The sequence below is a fragment of the Parasteatoda tepidariorum genome, chromosome 8, assembly GCF_982258835.1.
Source record: "Parasteatoda tepidariorum strain Cologne lab strain chromosome 8, Ptep-v5.0, whole genome shotgun sequence".
Taxonomy (NCBI): Eukaryota; Metazoa; Arthropoda; class Arachnida; order Araneae; family Theridiidae; genus Parasteatoda; species Parasteatoda tepidariorum.
The window spans coordinates 80896776-80919482 of record NC_141762.1 but is presented as its reverse complement, the minus strand read 5'-3'; the positions used below and the strand labels follow the sequence as shown (position 1 = coordinate 80919482).

Below are 22707 nucleotides of genomic sequence, written 5' to 3'. Positions count from 1 at the left end.
TATATATTTCGTCTAGTAAGTAGAATATCTCCACTGTTAAATCCATGATATCCATTATATAACCGTAGTGCTTAAGGATATATATTGAAAATGAATATGAATATACATGATGCTCAAGGGATATTCTACGTTCATAGATTTTTTACGTTCCATCACTGCTTCCAATTGTTTTTCTGTTTTACATTGATCGTTCTTGCTTCTGGATTGCTGGACAACTGTAACCACGGCTAAGGGATAACACAAACATTAAGAAAAGGAGTCGTAACACTCTTTGTATTTTGTTACTAAAAGACATAGGTATGAATTTTCCGAGAGGAAAAGAAAAGTTCAGGATACACCTGAACATAAAATCAACATTATCCGATGATTGGAAGAAAAAATAATATTCCTTGAAGTTTATTATTATTAAATGAAAATGGCAACAGCTGGGTTTTAAAAATATGTTTAAATAGATACCTGAGATACGATGGTTGATTTTATCTGCATTTGAAATTTTTATATTTAAATTTTAGTGCTTTCATATTCGTTATTACTGGCAGATAAGCGAAGGGTGAAAGAAACGGTCAGTGAGTTCATACGGAGAGCAAGTTTCTCCTAACAATAAAAAAATAAATAAATAAATACTAGAATTGTAGAATTGCTTCTTATTTCTTTAAAGTGAGACGTCACCTCGTAACTAATTTGAAATATTTCCCGTCGCTTTTTTACGCATATCTAAGACTGTGTAAGAGCCGCTTGTTATTGAGCATAGCCGTACAGTTTTAAACAGTTCTACCAGTTTTAAACAGCTGTGCTGTCTATAGTAGCATGTGGCAGCTTAGAAACGTTACTTTATGCAGATTAAATTTTGGATCATATATTTTGCAGTAACATCAAGTTTTAAATAATCACAAAGCATTGATTCATTGTTTAAAACTCATAAAGAAGGCGGGAATACATTGAATGGGAAAAAGAAAATATCGACAGTATGGAGACAGCTCAGAAACGCATCTTTATGCAGATTAAATGCTGGGCCATATATTTAACAATAGCATTGTGGTTTTTAAAATAGTCACTATGCATTGATTTATTTTTTGGGACTCATGGAAAAATCCAGAATGTATCAATCATGAGAAAGAAGATATTGAAAAAGAGTGAAAAATCATCTGAGAGAAAATAAATAAAATATATTAGTGACACAATGAATGTTAGTTTTGAAATATTATTTTACTAAGTCAAAATTGCTTCACATTTTTCAACACAATATTTAAGATTGATATTACAGCATTGCTTGATATTTGTTTGTTCGTTTGTTTTTGATTTCGTATGAGTGAACCTCTTGTCTGAAATAAGTGGATATGGTTTATAGTAACACTTAAACTATTATTTATTAACTATTAATTGCGTACAATATTACTTACACTTAATTTTTACTCTTCATGCATGACTTACTTTATGCATACTTACACTTAATTACTGCAACTTTGTGTCTTAAAATTCCCTTTCAATGCAACGCATTTATTTATTTATTTTGAAATCCTTCACATCTCTATAATTTATATGTAGGGGTAATTTTTATAATTTTTTTAAAATTTAAACGTAATTTCCGTGTAATCAGTCGTACTAACAATTGAACAAGGATATAAAACGTATAGATTGAAATAGTAACAAATAGTTTATTAAACTAAATCGACCTTTTCTGCAGTTCGTATTCATTTGAAATGCTATTTGTTATGGCTTAAAATAAAATTTTATTAAGTATTTCTCGTAGCATAGTCGTAACGCTAAATTCGGAAAACAAATTGTTTTAACGATGAAAGGAATTATAAAGTTAGATGTTCCGAAATTTAGGTAAGTAGAAATTTGAATTTAAAAATGGGTTTTTAATTAAAAAATTTTTTGTCAGGCATATGCTTATGCGTGAAATAGCATGTCACGTAAATGATTCCAGGATTTTTCTTTTTTTTCAAAATTTCCAATGCTATTTTTTAAACGTAGCTGAATTTCTTCGATATAGTGCTCAAATTTATCCTTTTAGACTCAGATAATTATGGGATCCTTGCAATATGATGAATTTACCGTAATCTACTTTAATTGCATTTCTAGTAAATAATAATAATAGAAATAATAATTCTGGTATAAGAAACAAACTGTTCGATATATAAACCATTCATTTGGTATTTTTTCGTTCATATAGTAACGATTTATTAGGAATTCTGGTTATAGACTTATAGTTTTTATTACCACACATTTAGTGTAATATGCAATCCTGAAAAGTAAATTTAACGGAATAAATTATTTCTGTGAGAAAATTTAAGTTCTCATGATAAATTTAAATTTTTTTTTAATCCTAATTAGCAAATTTTATTTTATGTTTTATCACATTTGATTGCTCATGTTCCACATTTTATTTATTACATATCGTTGTGTAAACATTAGATTGCTATACATGACAAAGGTTCTACGACTACTGACTATTTCTTTTCAGCAAAACATGAAAGTACACGACCAAATAATATCAATAAAATTATTGTTCAAAAATAAAACAAAACTAAATATATTGTTAAACAATATATTTATTTGCGTCAAATTATTATTTAACGTATATTTATTTATCTATATTATTTAGTATTTAATATATATTATTATCAGTGGCAAAAATGTCTTATTATTTTAACTGGCAATATTTTATGGAATTAAAGAAAAATAAATAAATAAAATTCTTGATGGAATTCCGGGGCATCATTCATATGATAATTGGCGATCGTGAGTCATTTCAGTCATACAATAGTATTCTAATGGAGTCATATAAGTTGTAATAAGTATTTAATTTTACGTAGTCTTAATATTTAGCTATGCATTTGCTTTTTAGTTTAAAAAGGGTTGTTCTTGAACATGTCTCTCAAAAGATTCCTTCTGTTAAATTCCAAAACATGCAATATTTAAACTCAAAACATTATTTTTTAAGAATTAAAACGAGATTCTAATCCCTCATAATGTTATCCAAAACACAATCTGCAACTGACGGAAATAGAACTTGTACTAAACGCCCAAGGAGAAATAATTCTAACATGTTAATGTTAAGAATATTATTTCAGATATCTAATCCTCCCCAAGTTTATGAGTTTGAAAAGCATTTCATTACCAGGCATGCTTTTCGTATAAATAAATTTCATTATGGAACTCATTATTCAACTATTTGTTTAAGGATCTTTTCCTAAAAGTGCACGGATGGTTTCTGGCAGTCATCCAGTATCGATTAATCGCATTGATAAATCAGATGATCTGAGAGTTTAAATGAACGATAATTAAAATCTAACCGGTTACATCCAGATATTTAAAAGCATCGGATAATCGATGTTTTGTTAATTAAGAGATTCAACTTCAGTTATGGAAGTAACTGAAAGTTTATGGGCTAAATTTTATTTAGCAGAAACTTTAAGAATATGACATTTTGGAACTTTTCGGAAAATGACATGTGTCCTTAATTTTTGAAGAAAAAAAATGAATAATCTAATATTTAATGATACACGGAGAGAAAGATTCTGTAATAATACCATATTATATGAATTGTATGGTAATGACATTTCTGGTTTTAAAAAAAGCATCATTCTGGTTAATAAAACTAAAATATACGATATTTAATCTGTTCAATTGATAATATTTTCGTAAATATGGTAACGGTTTACCGGGAATTCTAGTTTTTATATTTATAGCTCTTGTAACTACACGTTTAGTAAAAAACACAAAGTAAAAAGCAAATTTAACCGAATAAGTGATTTTTTTGTCATGTCAGTCTTTATTCTCAACTGCAATCAGAAATGTTTGACAAAATAGTTTATAAAAAGTTATGTAGCACGTATTTTTCCCTGTAACTCATATTTTTCCCTCCCCCACACAATCCATGTGCACAGTTGATTTTTAACTTTTCTACAATTTATATAGAGGTAAAATAGATCCAAAACAACAAGTACTTTGGATACTTATATTCAAAAATTATTGTTAATATTAAATGACAATAGGTGCTTAATCAATAAAATGTATATTTCACGATAACTATTCCTAATATATTTTAGCCATTAAAGGCCCTAGAAGAGTTAACGTACATAGTCTTGATTCGGGTTTTGAATCAAACATACAGAATGATAATCTATTACCTTTTCATCAATAAAGTTTGTCTTATAAAGCAAACAGGAATGATGAAAATTTTTGGAAAAGCAGTGGTCTTTCAAAAATATTTAAAATTAAACCTCTCCTAATATTTAAGTCAATCAATATGTTATCTAAACATGTAAAATGTTCACGCGCAGCAATCCCTAAGGAATTCCCTTGATGGTTTTCATACCACGGTATTGGATATATCGATATATTATCGAATAGCGTGGAGTATTATCGAATATTAGAGATTATATCGATAACGCAAAAATTAAAAGAAGAAAATGGTTTTATCAACAACAAACTATGGTCCGCAAATGATTTAATTAGAATATTGAATTACGTAAAAAAACATAAGACAGCATTTAGGTAGAACTATCTTTATTATAATGATCGTATCATTAATAATTAGCCATTAAAATTGTACACCTAATGAACTACAAATGTTGCATACTAAATGAAAAGCTTACTTGAGGAAGCTAATAAACGAATTTTTTGTTAACTTACGGTTTTGCTAAATTATGGTTAAAACTACAGTCATCCTGAGTGGAATATCCGTAAAATCTATTTCACCGTAAAATTTTATATCGCAATTATTCAGCGATATTTATTTAATTACAACCACTTAATGATTTTAGAGTAAATATTACTATAAAAACACTGGAAACACTTCAAGTATTTAAGGAAATGGATGAAATATTGTGGTGTCAACGGGACTCGAATCCAGTTTAGTCAGTCACGAGACTGACAGATTAGTCCTCTTGGCTGTAATACGTACGCAGTTGCTAAGAACTTAGTGGATTCATCAGATGGCCTTAGCTAGTGCGATAAAATTCTGGTTGTTGAAGCATATATGGTGAAAGCAGTTAATAAATGGTTTTTCTCACAGTTAACAATTTTATTGCCATCTAAGTTAAGTTTATTTGGCTGTTTTGTTTGAATATGATAACATAGCAATTAAATAAATTGTTATTTAACCATTATTTCCAACAAATTTCTAACAATGTGGAAAGAGTGAAAGAAACCACTTAAAATTTTTGCGGTTTAAATACTTTATATTCCCGAGATAACTTTGTCCACTTTCTGCAATACTAACAAAAAGTTTTTAAAAAAAATTATTTTAACTTTTTTCTAATAAACTAGTTTTCTCGGATATAATGTGTTTCTTTCGAAATATGTGAAATAATCAGAAAAGTAGAAATTTAAAGTTCGAATTGAAACTCCTCATTGCCTTGTTCTTAAATTTGGAAAAAACATTTTAGGGGGCTTTAAGTGAATGCTCACTTTTTCTTCCACATATTCTACGGGAAAAAATGGATCATGGAAAAATTAGAGATAATTTGAACAATTCTATAAAGAAATTAGAAAATTGTAGGAGTTTTAAGCTTAAGTATGTTCCTTCCTTAATATTATTTAAGCCTCTTAAGATCTAAGTTAAATTTCAGTAAACATAATTCAATGCATGCATGATATTTTAGCTTAACTAAAAACATTTAAAAATTAATGACCATTCACAGTTATTTAAGAAATAATTTTAGCCTACCAATTTAAGAGCCTTTACTATTTGATAAGATTTCCAGTAAAAAAAATTTTAAACAAGTTTTACTGCTCTAGAAGATACTAGAATGATTTCGAACACAAAACTTTCAAACTTTACCGAATACCATCCAAAGACTTATTGAACTAAACTCTTTAAAGTACCATTCAGAAAGATTTTTTTATAATATTATTACGAAAAGAAGTACCAGTGAGACAGTTTAATAAAACAAAAAGTAGGCATCCGATGGATAAACAAATTTCTTTTTTTAATAAATTGTTATTTAGTATAAAAAGTAAATTTTAATTATGCTTTAATATCATAACTATCATGAGTTTAAATATTTCATTCTTATTGCATAAAGCCTCTTATTTCTTCTTTTTTTCCAAAACAGCAAGAACTTTAACCATTTTTTCTTTATAATTCCTCTTAAAAATGACAGCATTTCAAAACAATTTCTATAATTCTATTTACACTCACTTTAAAATTTCTTAACAAAATCAGACAAGAATTAAATTTTTCTTTCATTAAATAAATCTTTCTTCTAAATCTAATCAGCATACCCTATATTCCAAAGTTTCGGCTAAAAGAACGAAAATAAAGATTGACAAATTCAATTTCAACTATTTGTTTTTGCAATGCAGTATTGCCTTTCTCCTTTTACAAACAAAAAATCTCTTTCTATTTTATTTTAAAGTTGCATTAATACCAACAAACAGCATTTTTTCCTTTACATTTAAATCCGAGCAGCTGTCTTGATATTTCTCTTTTCAAAGAAGGAATATATTGTTGCATTTTTTTTCAACTTCTGCAATAAAAACTTCACTTTAGTTTCCCTTCTAAGCAAATCATAATGTAGGAACCACAAACAACAACTGAAATCTTGCAGATGCGGTGACGTCGAATCAAAATATAACTACATTCTTTTATTTTTTTTTTTTGTTCTGTTCTCCAACCCAGATTTACACAAGCGTGACCTTCTCTACTCTTGACTCAATAAATACATGGATTTTCGATGACAAACTCTGAAATGCATATGAACCACAGAATCACAAAACGTAGAAAAAATGCTCTTGTCGCTTTTTATTCAGATTGTATTCTTTTCGTACTTTTTTTTTATACGGAATTCTTGATGTATCCGAATTTAAAAGCAGAATATTTATCCGTAACCTACTGTTAGACGAGAAATTTTGAACATTTTTAGTCAATCCCCCGAGAATTAAAGCAGCGATTGTGTTTAAAGAAATAAATTTTGTGTATTTGAGTAAAATATATATTTTTTTAATATTATCAGCTTTTTAATTACTGGATTTCAATAATACACTTGAATATAAGATGTTTATTTCTATAACATTTAATTAAATGTTTGAAATTTCTCGTGAATTATAATAATAATTGAATTTCACGTTCAGTGTTTAAATAAAAACAAGCAAATGGAATTGAAAAACATTTTTAATAGCTAGATATACATTTTATTTTTAGATTCTGTCTTCTTTTATTATTCATTAGATTTTGTTTAATTTTTCAAAACTCAAATTATTATATGGAACTAATACCATTAGTAAACATTTAACCAATACTGAGAGAAACGAATTTATAGTAGTAAAATCGATCTAGCATTTCTGAAATTTATTTGCAAATAAATGAAAATAAAACTACATTTGTATGTTTCAAGGAATGGTAACGCAACGTTTCTAGGAGCATTCTAAATTTTATAAATGAGGATGATTAGCACATTGAAAAAGAAATATGGTAAAAACTATCAGAATATAAAATTTACCTTGTTTCTAGCTCTATGGAAACAACAAGAAATTTGATAATTTTCACTGACTCGATTTTCTAATATTTTTGGTGAAAATAAACAATTAAATAATGTTTATACTATGTGTTAAAACTTGGTTAATAAGGTGAAATTCAGTAATTTTATCATGATACCTTAAATCACGACTTATAAACCATTAATTTGCTAAATTTATGGTTCAGTTTTGTATTTTCACTAAATGTGTGAGAATAAGATTTATATTTTTAAAAAACAGAACTTCCAATAAACATTCACCAATTGTAATGAAACCATAATCATATGAATGGTTTAAATCAGAGCTAAGGAGCTTAAATACCGTATACTTTGGTTTTATAAGAAAAAATTTGTTTTTTTTTTTAACCAAAAGTATTTTTGCCACACAATACGAACCATTCTCTCTCAGGAGTTACCGCTCTCAGCTCCACGGTAAAATGGACGCTAATGGTCCTTCTAAAGGGTTACCTTCATTGAAGTAGGAACATGATTATTCGCAAGCGATTTTGATTTCCCTCAGCGTCATTTTCTTGGTCCCGAAAATCCACTTGCGTTGGCGTTATGAAAAACGTTTAGACAAATAAAATTAGCGTCAGTAAAAATGACTTCTTTACAACTGATATTGAATTGTGGAAAAACAATTTAAACAATTATTGAATGTGGAAAAACAATTTAAACAATTATTGAATGTGGAAAAACAATTTAAACAATTATTGAATGTGGAAAAACAATTTAAACAAATATTAAATACAGAACTATTTTAAATAAATAAACAATTATGTTTTGGTTTTATTTTGCATTTAATTATATATCATAAAAATTAGTGTTCTAAAATTATACGAGGTTTATTTGTTTGACTTACTTAGTTTTATCTTAAATACCTTTTTTTCATATATTTTGACTTCCCACTCTAAAAATAAATTATTGATATCATTCATGTCATGAAAAGACGATCGTGTTTAGTGCAGTCTGACTGCAATTTGAGTTTTTCAATCTCTTTTAGAGATCATCAAAAAGAGATATCTGAATAATAGCCACTGACATATATTTTGAACACATTTGAATCTACTTTTTTGCTTTGTTAATATTTTTTTCCTTGATATTTTTCCTTATTTCGTTACTTGAGCTTTTTCTCATTTGGTGTGGAGGTTCTCCCGGTCACTGGAAGAGGTTTTAATGGTCTGTCCTGAAGATTTTCTTCAGCACAAAATCTGTGGAAAAATATTCTATGCCTCCCGAAAGTTGCCGTAAATAGAGGAGGTCGTTGCACAACGGTTGTCCTTCTTGGAGGTTTAACTTGTATATCCTTTCATTTTATTTTTTAAACGGTAGATTTTTTTGGATATCTGATAAAAAAACGTGTAATGCTAATAAATTAAATAATTACAAGTTAAAGACAACTACAATAAGCATAAATATAATTGTTTAAGAAGTTATGTTTATAAATTTGATATCCAAAAACACATTCAATAAATCGATGGTATTGCCTGAATTTTTGTAAAGGAAAAAAATAATTAACTAAACAAAACGCTTAAATAATTCGATCCTAAACAAATCTGAAATAATTTATTGAAACTTAGTAAAAAACATAAAGCCTTTGATCCTGGTCAATTTAAATATAAGGTTTTTTCTTCTTTTCCTTAACGAAAATAAAATTGCTCAGTTTTTTAATAGTCATGATGCGAAAAAAAAAAATAAAAACCATTTAAACCCTAAATTGCACCATTTTTTTAGAGATTCCGAAATAGTTCTGGCGTATTTCAATCATTTCTTTTTTAAAGTCTTTGATGAAAATTTTAAGAAACATTCTTATTATGATGACAATTTAAATCTCTAGCCATAATCGACAAAATGTATATTTGCTTCGTAAAACTTATTTAACTTGCTTCTAAACATCCTTTTTGAAACACTTGAGAATTTATAAATTTACCCTTAATGTAACGAATCCTTTTTTAGAGAAATGTAATTAACATCGCTATTTCTGCTCTAACGCAATTTCAGAGAAAAGATATGTAAAGCCCTATTTATGAATAACTTTTTTTTCAACTTCTTCATCCTAGATCGTAAACGTAATTTTCTGGAAATAAAACCTTTCTACATTCTAATATGCTAATGAAAGATTTTTTCAGTGAATATTTTCAGTGCGTATAATGATAAAAAAAAAGGTCGGAAACTGATTAGAATAGCCAAATGCTTTATTCAAGCTCAGTTTCGGTTATCAAATTGTAATGGGAAGAAGAAGTCGTGGATTAAATTTGATAACATGTGTTAAACATTTTGATTAAAGAAATTTATTTGCTAATTTTCTTTATTTTTTATATCTTTATTTTGAGGGATATGTTTTTTTTTCCTATTTATAATTAAATTTTAACCATATTATTGATGATGTTTAGGCATTTTATTTCAATATTTTGATTTTTCTAACCTGTGTTTTACCAAAAAGAAATCTGTAAGACTTAACAAGCAGTTTTAATTACAATAAATATTATTAAAAATTGATTGAAATAGTCGCAGTTTATTTAAAGTAGATAACTGGATATAAAAAACCAATACAAAAATGAGTAGAGTTGGTCAAAAATGCATGACAGATGTTAAACATTTACCTTAAAAATATGTATATCATAATTTTCTTCGTTTTATTTAGTATTTTACAACAAGGAATAGGTTTTTAATACAATAAAATGTTAAATTTTAGCATGATTACTGTTCAGAAATTAATTTTACAATATTTTACTTTTTCAAACGTATTCCCTTTTGAATTCTATAAGTCTTAAACAACAGCTGTCGTTATCATGAAAACTTTACCGAGTAAAATAGTCATTTCTTTTATACATTCAACTCAGTTTTGGTACCAGATTGGAGAAAAAATAAATAAGAGAAGTTTTGGATAAAGTATAATAATATACGTAAAATAATTTGAATTAAAAAATTTATTTGATACTTTTTCCGGCTCCTTTCAGCAAAATTCAACATTTTATTACTATACGAGGACAATATTTACGTTCATCATTTCATACATCCAAAAAAAGCTGATTTTAGTGAATATTGAATGCAATTTGAAAAAGATAAAATTTAAAAAAAATGCAATTATTAGTTAATAATAGGTTTCTAACAATTTCTAATAAAATCAGATAAAAAATGGAACATATTATAAATACATATTGAGAAAGAAACGGAATATTTAATTTCTCATTTTGATAGGTGCATTAGGATTGAAAATAAGGGTTTTTATTAATTAATCTGCATGGCATTTGTCAAGACATTGCTTTTTTCATTTCAAAAAAATTTTGTTCTCTTAAAACTTATATTATTTTAAAGAGTGTAAAATAGAAAGTTAGAAATGTACAATATCTGTAAATTTGTTCATCATATTATACAATTTATGACTTATCAAATGAAAAATTGAAAATTAATTTGCCTGTTATATTAAAATCATATCTTGTAATTCACAACCTGTCCGACGAAAACGACATACATCATTTTTATATAAATACACGCTTTGAAATTTTTAAGTAGTCAATTATCTAAAAAAGTTAAATTTGAACAATACTTCTTGACGAACAAATAACTAAATAAAGTTATTTCATACTTGAAAAGATAAATAGTAAAATTTTTAAGTATAATTTGTTCCTTAAAAAAATAAAATTTCTTGAGAGATTCATTTTTTTTAAATTTATGATTTCTTCTTCAATTAAGAGATCTTTTTTCGTTTCAGCCAATATTAGACCTTATGCCATTATATTTATCATATAGCTCCAAAATAAATGGCATCAAATTTGTGAGTAGTTTATTATGATGTAAAGTGGGAAATTTTGATTCTCACATTATTAACTCTCAATTATTGCGATCTTAATTAGAAAAAATAATTTCATAATTGATAAATTTTTTAATCAAAGGTGTTAAACAACATTTGAGTAGAAAATTCAAAATTTCCAGAACTAACTTACTTTCGTTTCATTTTTATTCATTGCAGCCAATAATACAGTATAATCCATATTAATTATTATAAAGTTTGAAGATGGATTACTAATATAAATTTTAAAACATTACAATGAAAGTACATCATGCAGTACGTTAACTCAATTATAGGAAATCATAGAATTTGATGCGTTATAGTTTAATCCATTATAGTACGACCCTTTATTATTCAAGTTACATAGTTCAATTATTATGTTGGTCATCTTCAATTCACCATTTGTCGGTCGTAACTAACATTTGACGACGCACTTTGCAAAAGCATTAAATGCGAATTCATACAACTTTAAGAAAACTCTGAAGTTTAGTACTAATATGATTGCATTAAAATAAATGTAGAAAATATATAATAAACTATTTTCAACCAAAAAATATTATTTTTTGGTTTATATTTAACGCTATTCTCTGTAAAATTAATAAAGATTCAGTCTGTGTTTTCTATAGCTCGAGGAAACAATTTACTTTCAGAAGTAATAAATTTAATAAAATTTTCGTTGTAAAAAACAATACACAAATATGATTCAACAAACTAATATTTACTTTCCTTTTTTTTTTGCCACAATTCTCTAGCTTAATCTTTCAATGGCATTGAGCCAACTTTAAAGACAAGAACAAGGAAACATTAAATTGGAACTCAAAATTAAAAATAATGTTCAACGAAATTACATCCTTTCCTTTTTTTTTACTTAAAACTCGTAGACAAGATTATCTTTCATATCTTCCCTCGGATATTTCTCATTATGAGGGAAGTAAACATTAGTCGATTGCAATAAATTTTCCTATGCAAAGCATTTTATTCGTTGAAAAAGAATATTCAAGACACTGAACATTCTTAAACTGAGCAATGAAATTGATTTACCTGCATTAATTTTGTTTAGAAATACATAAATTTTGTACTGCAAAAATTAGATATATACTGTATACCAGTGAAACTACCTAAAATACATTTTTAGAATAAAACCACAATAATTAATGTCCATTTCACTCCTGGACATTTACCAAAGTGACTATGTGAATGTTAACATTCACCGGCATGCAAGTCAACAACCACCAATAACGGTCATTCAAAGTAACATATATATATATATATATATACTAGTGGGCTCCGCCCCCTACTCGCTACCGCTCGCCAGCCCCCGATAATTGCTATGCAATTACATTTTTGTTTGCTTCGCGAACAAAATTAGTTGTTTTCCTGGAGATTAGCTGGCAATTTTTCTGCACCAACATCACATAGAGAGAATATGATAGGATTGCAAAATGTCAGAGGTCCTTAATACCAGCATTGTAAACTTATATAAAGCAATTTTAATACAAACAGTATTATAAACTTATATAAAGCGAGGAAGCAATATTATTTAACAAATTACTATAGGGCATTAGCCGGAGATTAATCTCCGTACCCCAAGCACGCGTGGCAGAGCCAAACTTGGGTAGACTATATTTGAGGAGGCCCCTTGATTCTCGCCAAGTTGTGATCGCGGTTGATCGCCAAGCTGGGCGATGTTGAAACCCGATAGTGATTCTGATTGGCTTAAATTTTAGCTTTATTTTTAAATGTTCAACGGTATATGTAATTTCAGAGGTCCGTTAGTTCTACGTTGGATACCAGCTGGTAAGGTTACTTTTGCCTCGGGTCAATAAGATCGAAGGTATGTGGGCAGTCTAAAAAGGGACTTCAGAAATTTTTTTTATCGCCAGTCCGCTACCACAGGCGACATTTTCGATTCGTATTTCGCCGAATTTATAAAGCGATGTAGGTACACAGATTCTATTCATGATAAATTTAGACAGTATCTAACTGCTATGAGAGAATTCGGTGCACCTAAATCTGGGGATATTCAAGCTTAACGAAGAAGTTACTTGTTTTTTTCCTTTTCTTTCTATGCTTACTCCATTAATTCTTATTTCAATTCAAAATGCATTTTATTGTGTATATTAATTTTACTCAGATCGGGTACATTGCAATTTTTTAAAGTTTTGGCCGATATTTTGTTGACACTTTCCAATGTTTTACAGAAATATCATTATATTTTGGCAGCCATTCCTGTTACCATGGTGTTCCGCGAAAACAGAAATGGCACCAAGCATAAGTCGCCAATTTCGCCAAGGGGCACCCTCAAGTATATTTTTACTCCTAACTCAAATCATTGTTGATCTTATAGGATGCCGGACTCCCCTATATGGTGCTCCATCTCCCCCCCCCCCCAGTAATTCAAATTTTATACTGAAAAAACTAAAACCTAATGAAAAAAAAAACTTTAAAACATGGCAAACAAATTAAAACATGTAGTAATATTGAGTAATATTTCAAAAACAAAAACCATTGCAAGTAATTCCCCAATTAACTTCAATACTGTCAACCGACAAAATATTTTAGTTTCAATCAGACAAAAAGCAAATTATATAATAAAAACATATCTAACTGAAATTCGACAAATGAAAATAAGCAATTTAATTTTTTTGTCATATTGAATACTTATGAAAAAACAAATGTAAAATGAAATAATTATGTTAACAATGATCAATAAGCATTATTGTCTGAATTGTTATAAAAAAATAAGGTGAAAACAATAAAATTGAAAATTATTTGCAATAGATCTCTGAATGTTCACAAAACCTAGCTACGTTCATTTTTCATTGATTTTTCTTTTCACATCATTTTGTGTACCAATGATTTGCACTTTTATACATTATTTAAGAAATATCTCAAAAAAATATGAACTGTTAATTAATATTTCTGGCTGACCGATTTTTTGAAAGTAAATAAAAAACAATTAGAAGTTAGGAAAAACAATGATAAAATTAAAAAAAATTTACAAAACCTCCTTATATACAACATTTTTTATAAATTTTTTTCCATATTATTCGTTTTCATTTAAATGTCTTGAGTCTTCAAGACGTTTCTTCGCTGCGCATTCTGCTGTCGCGTATTGATAACACTACGATTGTTTTCCCGGTAATTTTGTGCTGCTAGATTATGTTCAGACGTATGTCGCTGTTGATATAGCCTAAGATATTCACGTTGATCCATTTTTCATAAGAGATATAAGTATTTTAAACCAAACTCTGTTCAATATATTTCACGTATTAAATACAAAATAAAAATCGCAACAAGATTTAGCTGCTAAGTTTAGTTGTAACATTTCTGCAGACAGCATTATTAAAAATTATTATCTTTTCACACACATGCGTTCTCAATTTTGATTGGCTGTTTTGTGCGTTACTAACCAGAAGTCTTCTGTGATTGGCTATGTGTTATCATTCCACTCTCTTCTTATATACACTACCGGTCAAAAGTTTGCGAAAATTTTGAAATCTACAAAGAAAAGGTCTAGATTCAAATGTTCATAGAACTGCGAAAAATCATTCAAATTGCATGAAAATTTGATATGTTATTAAGTGAACCCTCTACTGTTAGTTACATATGATCGAAATACAATACTTTGTTTTTTGCGAACTGAATCCAGCTTTTCATCAAGGATTGTTTTTATGATGAAAAAATTCGTTAAGTTTGAACACTTGCCAAAGTTGCAAAAAATTTTTTTTGTACTTTCTGCTAATAGAAAATAGTTATTTGAACCGTTCTATGCAAGCCCTCAAAATTTCAGATCGATTCGATTTTTTTTTGACGAAGTTACAGAATTTTGAAAAACATGTGTACTTTTCTTGATTTTTGAGCATTCCACATATGCAGTCTTTTGGTTTATACATCTTCTACCAAAGAACTTTTTAATTTTAATGTTTTCTATATTTTCAAATAATTAATATTTATTATAAGACAAATACTCTTATTCATTATTATAATTATTATTGTTTATATTTATTGCTTATGTGTATTAGTTTTGTTGTGATGTTTTTACTTTACATTAAATTAAAATAAAAAGTTATAACAATAATTACATAAATAATTCTAAAAAAATAATAACAATAGTATAAAAAATTTGTATTTTTACTAAACTATTTTATTTACAACAGGTCAAATATTTAACATATTCTTATTCGCATTTTGTAATTAAATAAATTAACATTTAAATCTTAGATTCCTCGAACCATCCACCTTTTGCTTTTATTATAGCCTTACATACGCGTGGCATTCGGTCTACCAAACCATTAATCACTTCAAGTGATATAGAGTTCCATTCCTGTTGTAAAATGTCCCATAACTGATTTCGATTCGAAATATCAGAGCATCGTTTGCAAGAACAAACAAATTTTAGATGAAATGCGACATCTATGAGATATTGTTTTAATTATATTCATAATAAATTCTTTGTAATAACAATAATTACAATAATGAATAAGAATATTTGTTTTATAATCAATATTAATTATTTGAAAAAATAGAAAACATTAAAATTAAAAAGTTCTTTGCTTGAAGATGTAAAGACCAAAAGACCGCATATGTGGAATGCTCAAAAATCGAGAAAAGTACATATGTTTTTCAAAATTCTTTAACGTCTTAAAAAAAAATTTAATCGATCTGAAATTATGAGGGCTTACATAGAACGGTTCAAATAACTATTTTCTATTAGCAGAAAGTACAAAAATTTTTTTTTTGCAACTTTGGCAAGTGTTCAAACTTAACGAATTTTTTCACCATAAAAACAATCCTTGATGAAAAGCTGGATTCAGTTCGCAAAAAATAAAGTATTGTATTTCGATCATATGTAACTAACAGTAGAGGGTTCACTTTAGAACATATCAAATTTTCATGCAATTTGAATGATTTTTTGCAGTTCTATGAACATTTGAATCTAGACCTTTTCTTTGTAGATTTCAAAATTTTCGCAAACTTTTGACCGGTAGTGTATATATATATATATATATATATATATATATATATATATATATATATATATATATATATATATATATATATATATATATATATATATATATATATATATATATATATCATTGACACCCAACCAAAACCGGTTTTACCATGTTAGTAAATTGGGAAACTGTTTATAGGAGTGAAACATTCTTACAATTTCACCCATTTGCTAAAACGCCAGTGGAATATATAGTAAATATCACAGTTGGAAGTTTAATGCTCAGAAACAAAGATCAACTGGATATATAATCCCATTTCAAATGCGATAATTGCAAATTGTGACAAATTTCGAATGGCTTAACAGATAGCCTCAATTTTATTTTATTAATTCATTATCAAGTGGTTTCATATACCTTTTAAAATATGAATTTGGTTACGTCATCATCATTCCTCTTTAGTTTAGCGTGAATTTTACTCGGACATAATAAGAACATAATAAACGAAACACAAATAATTCATAAAAAGAAGCATCCAATAAAACTAATTTTTGATTGCTTCGAATTGAAAACTAGTGAATCAATCATATTATGATGAGGCATTTATCAAATTCCTCTGAAAACTTCTTCGGGATGTAGCACGTGAACGGGGTATCGATGAAAATTCTAAATAAGCAGTTGGGTACACCCAGTCTTGGAACGTAATTATACGAAATTTGGTGCTGATCGGTTCAGAATTTCAAATTTATATAAGGTATATACACACATACTTGATAAACATTCTGGTTTAGTTTTAAAAATTAGAAAAATAAATGTAAATAAGAAATATTTATTTTAGGCTTTACATAAATTCGAAAGAAAAAACTACTGTGCGTTTTTTCTCCGCTCTTAGTAACTTTTTGGTAACATTACTAATTAGAAGGGTTATAAGTAAACAATAATAAATTAAATTGTGACTGAGGAACCAATTTGCAGAATGATTATATTTCATGTCAGCAGCAATAATCAATCTTTTATAATTATGGCACACACACACCAAATATATATATATATACATATTGTAACTAAGACTCTTAGAAATGTGTTTCTATGACATCCCAGAGGTGTTCTTTTATAATTATTCTCCTTCGATAAAGATAAAAATTTAAGTATATCCTTAAAAATATTATTTTTTAAAAATTCATTTTGATTTTCTCAAGCTAATAGTGCTGTTTGTAATTTTAATTTGTCTATTTCTTCATCTTTTCAGTCAGGGTTGATATTTTTAATGATAGTCAGACACTAATGTTTTCTAACAAAATAATGCTCTACTTGTGTGAATAAATAATGGATCCTTTGGAACATTACCTAAAAGACTTTCATTTAAAAGTTTTATCCGGATTATTTTTATCTAGTAAGTTGATTTTAAATCGCACAATTCCAATTCAGGATAAATCCCAAATAACACTTATGTATTCTTACTTAGAGCAAAATGCAGTTCGAATTGAATCAACGCAGTACATTTCGCTAGACTCTGGATTACTGATGGAATTTCTGCAAATAACCACATTTTGGATTGACCGGAGCTGATGCGTTGGTACCTTCTGGCACCCTTTCCTATAATCCGGTTCGCTCCTGAATCTTTATGTGGGCAAAGGACGTTTATGGTCCATTAAACTGAGGTGTCAGCCATTTGTCCTTACGATGTCGAGAGCACTACCTTTCTACTATCGGAAGATGCCTAATTGCTACGTTACAAGGTGTTGCCAGGTTAGGGGTCATCCACATATATAATTACGGCTGAGAAAAAATAGAAAATTCTCTTCACATTTATATTTTTGAAAATTAATTTTTATATTTTAATTTCTTTTTGTAAATTTTTATTCTAGGGTTCCGACTTATAGAAAAAAACAACTTTTAAACCGACTTATAAAAAAAACTGCAAGAACTTTAAATTTAGAATTTTTTGAATTTTTTTTACCTTAGATATATTAAATACGTTATATTACAGATTTTTCTTCTTATTCCATTTTTAAGATTATATTTATCAGAATCCAATGTATATTTGCAAGCGTGTGTATCGTAATTACATTTGTTACGTTAAATAAATACTTACGTCTTGAACTTAATATTTAATTGAAATAAAAAAATTTTAATACCACTCTAATGCTCAAGTTTGGAAAATTAAAAAAACAACTCTTTATAAGGAGTTTTATTGAGTTATTTTACGTTATGATTCAATGTCTTTAGTATATAAATTTATATTGAGTTTTAATAGCTTTAACATTTCTAATAATATAAGATATTTCGAGATCTAATTTTTTTTTTCATTTCTGAACATAAATAAAATTCTCCTCTTATTTAAAACAGAAACATAATTTAAGCATAAAAATAAAACAGATTCTTATGCTTAGTTAAAATTACCATATTTACCATTCGCTTTAATGCAACTCAATGTTACGACATTTGAAATTTTTCTCAGAAGTAGTTTTTTTTTAAATTTAATTAGATTAAGAAACATTATGAAAAATTGAATTCCTAATTAATATTTTTCAAATAGTCAAATATCGAACATCAAGAAGCGTAAAGATATAAAAGGTTGATTATACGCAGAATTAGTACAAAAAAGAATATTAATTTTAATTTTGTCTAGCTATCAACAACAAACATTTTTCTTGAAATTAAAAACATTCTAGAGAAAAGTAGGCATTCTCAAAAATGCATTTTAAACAAAATTTAAAAGTGGCAATTTTATTTCTAATCGTGAAAGATAATAAAAAAAATTCATTTTTTTCCAAATTCAAAATATTTAAGTAAGGATTTATCCTTTGCTTTTAAAAGAGCTCAATTATTTCAACATTTTGAGCAAAAACATGCTTTCACATATTTTTCTTAAACTTTAAATCCTCAGAGAAAATCACCGAGTATTTTACTATACTTAAATGAAAAATATTTTATTAAAATTCTCTTTTTTCACAATTTTAATTGAAACTCGAAGACAGCAATCTCATTTGTTTGTCTAGAGATGATTTGAAATTACTATGAAAACAAATTTATCATATTAATAAAATCATTCTATTAAGTCATAGTAAACAAGTTATTTATTTATTTCGTAATTATTCTAGAATTCTCTAAAGAACGAATTTCGCCATCTACCCTTAAGTGAAATCTATTTTCCGACTCAATGAATGCATCTGTCAAGTACACGCGGTAACATTGTAATTCATACAATTACTTAAATAACTGAAATTAAATAACAAGTATGCATTTTCGGAGATTCATTTCTAAAGGTGCATTTTCATTCATAGAATTTAACGTATAAGAAAAAATTTACATAAAAGAAAAATTTCATTTCATTATTATTCAGATAATATTTAAATTTAACATTATTTATTATTTAAATTTAACATTTTAAGGGGGTGGGTACAGATGTCTTACAACTTTTTAAATGTATTTTAATTTTTAAGAACAAAATTAAATTAGTGTTGATTGTTGTTAACCCATAGCTGATAAGCCACCAAAGTAATCTAAGTTTAAAAAAAATATAGAAAAAGTGAAGTATAGTAAAAAATTACAGTCGCACAAAACCTAAATTTGTGACATTTATTTAAGCTATGACATTTATGAACCCAGGCATTTTATGTATCAAAAACGTACTTTAAAGAATATTTGTTTGTTTCAAGAAGCTATCTCTTTACCTTTAAAAAAGCCATGTGTCTTGACTTCAGATACAAATATAAATGTTCCTATTGTGAAAATATTGTTTTAAAAAGAACGATATTGCTTCTTTGAAACAAATTCTAATAATGAAACACTTGTGCTACCTTTTATTATTCTTTATATGTGTGTGTTTAAGAAGAAACCTCCCTTTTTAAGGTATACAGTAGCAAAAATTTGGTTAATGCCCTGAATAATTTGCTACTAGTGCCCATTTATGATGCTGCATTTATTTGATGAAGCAATTAATTAATGTGATGCCCGGTGGCTGAGCGGTAGCGTTTCGCGCTGTCGTGCCGCAGGTCCCTGGTTCGATCCTCGGGCCGGGCAAGGTTGACTCAGCCTTTCATCCCTTCAGTGGGTCGATAAATGATAACCAAGCATGCTTGAGAACTAAATATTGGGGGTTCTGCGTTCAGCTGACCACCTGACTGGAACATCTGCTCCTGCACCCCAGAGCCCAAGGTGAAGAAAACTGAGATGGACACAGTAGGCTATGGACTGTCGTGCCGCTGAGTTTTGTTCAGTTTTAATTAATTAATGTGTTAATTGAGGAGAGAAGCATTCTATTACTGACCATTTTAGTATTTTTTATTATTTGGTGTATATATTCTTTTAAAAAATATTTAGACGAAATAAAAAAAACATTCAACAGTTCACCCTTTAATATGTTTGTCCAAAATTATTCCCTTCAATTTAATGATTAAAATGATGTAACGATATTTTGAATTAAGATGCGGACATTACATATTGTATTGAGATTATTTCTTTTTTCTTCAAAAAAATTTAAAGAAAAAAAAAAACGATTTCACTAAATTAATTTTTCCACAAACCATCCCCTTATTTAACATATTAAGAATAGTAATTTTTTAAGAAATTTTAAATAAATTTGTTAGATAATTAATAATTATTTTTTTTTACTTTATAACTCTTCTTAAGGATAGTAGTCACTTTTAGAGAACAGGAGTGGATCCAGAAGTAAAATTTAAAAGTAAAATAAATCTAATAGCAATTTTCAATTCTAGAAGTAAATTAACTCCAATAGCAATTGAAGTTTTATGATGCAATATTAACGACACATTGAAATTTTTTTATATGGCAAGTTGTATTAATTGTTTCAAAATAATCTACCAGTAATGATATGCATAAAGCCAGAGACACGACCTTTTGTTAAATTTCTAGACACCATTTGTTTGTCACCATTTGTCGCAGAATTTCTAGACACCATTTGTTTGTTTTGCTTCGATGATTAATAAAATGCCTAATAATAATAAATGCAGACTTCAGATAAGTCTAAGTTTATCCTCCATAAGTTTTTTTAAAAAATTAATAAAGGATACTGAAGGTCATCTTGCATCTTAGTAACTTATATTTCAGTTCTTATTACAAATCAACTCATATTCAGCTGGTAAGCATTATAATTATTAGAAATTGAAGGTAAATCTGTGAGGCAGGCAGTAATGGTTGAACATTTATTTCCGTTGAAAACTATATAAAATAAATCACATACCTCATTGTCATATACAAACATATAAAGAATAATTTCGTGATACCACAAGCTAAATGTATTTGCTAAAATTAAGAATAAATAAATATATCGTTACATTTAATTTTACTTTTTTTAAAAAATAATATTTTTATTTTTAAAATTAGTCTCTCTAATAGTCACTTGCTCCCTAATTCAAAAAATATTCTGTTTAAAAATCAAAGTTGACAAAATAATAAAAAAATAATATTTTGTTGCCATGACTATACCTAAACTAAGGTATGGTTAAAACTATCAGAATATGGTTATATTTACAGAGTTTCTGGCTCTATGGTAATACCAAAGCTATTTTTACTGGAGCACTTTGAGAATGAATATCGTAAATTTAACAATAAAGTAAGGCTTTATAATATGCCATAAATGTTAGGAAATGAGGTTGAATTTGGTAATTTTATCATGATACCTTAGTTCATGGTATGAAAACTATTTATTTGCTTAAATTTACTTTCCCGTTTTTCATTTTTACTTTTGAAAAGTACTGTTAGATATAGTAATATAATTTTTAAAAAAAACATAATTTCTTGTAAACCATACCATATAAACTTAAAAATTACCAAATGAATGGTTTAATTACCGTATATATTTATTTCTATTACCAGAAGTACGTTTTTTTTCTTTTATTATTTTTTTGCCATGAATGTCAGTATACAGAACGGTAGCTTGTCTCTCCGGTAATTAGAGTTCAAAAACTTGCAAGGATTTCCTATATTTAGTTCTTAGAAGAGTCATGAATGATTTATTAAAAATGCAATTTTAGAAGTGAAATAAGACATAGTAGTGTTCGGTAGTGACGTGTGATAAAAATATTCTTACTATATTATTGCTTCTCACTTTTAAAATAAAATAGATGCAGAGATCATTTATCTATAGTTTGAAAATTGACTTATTTCTCCTGAAAATGAAGAGTGAAGCATCTTACTTATAATTCTAACATTATTTAATATTATTTGTTTTTAACATATGGCTTTTTATTAATGGCTTTACTGTTATTTATACTGGGAAACAGTAGTGACAAGCAAAGAAGTGGACATTTTTCATGCCACTCACATTAGCTCATCTTAATGCTCTGAAGTCTTCTTTCATTCTTTTAAATACCGATTTCTGAGTTAAAAACACGAATTTTAGATTACATCTGCGTAGCGTTTGGAATTGAACTAAAACTGCCTCTAACTGATATAGCCCGTTTTTCCCAGTTTCGATTTTGCCATTTATTATATTTTCCATTTTATTTCTTTTTACTGGCAGTTC

General features: G+C 27.5%; 1 protein-coding gene across 1 annotated transcript in view; it reads left to right on the top strand.

Moving 5' to 3' along the window:
- LOC107444984 (lachesin) overlaps window positions 1-22707 on the top strand; it is a 186174-nt gene that overhangs the window by 24950 nt on the left and 138517 nt on the right. The gene's annotated exons all lie outside the window — the stretch shown is intronic.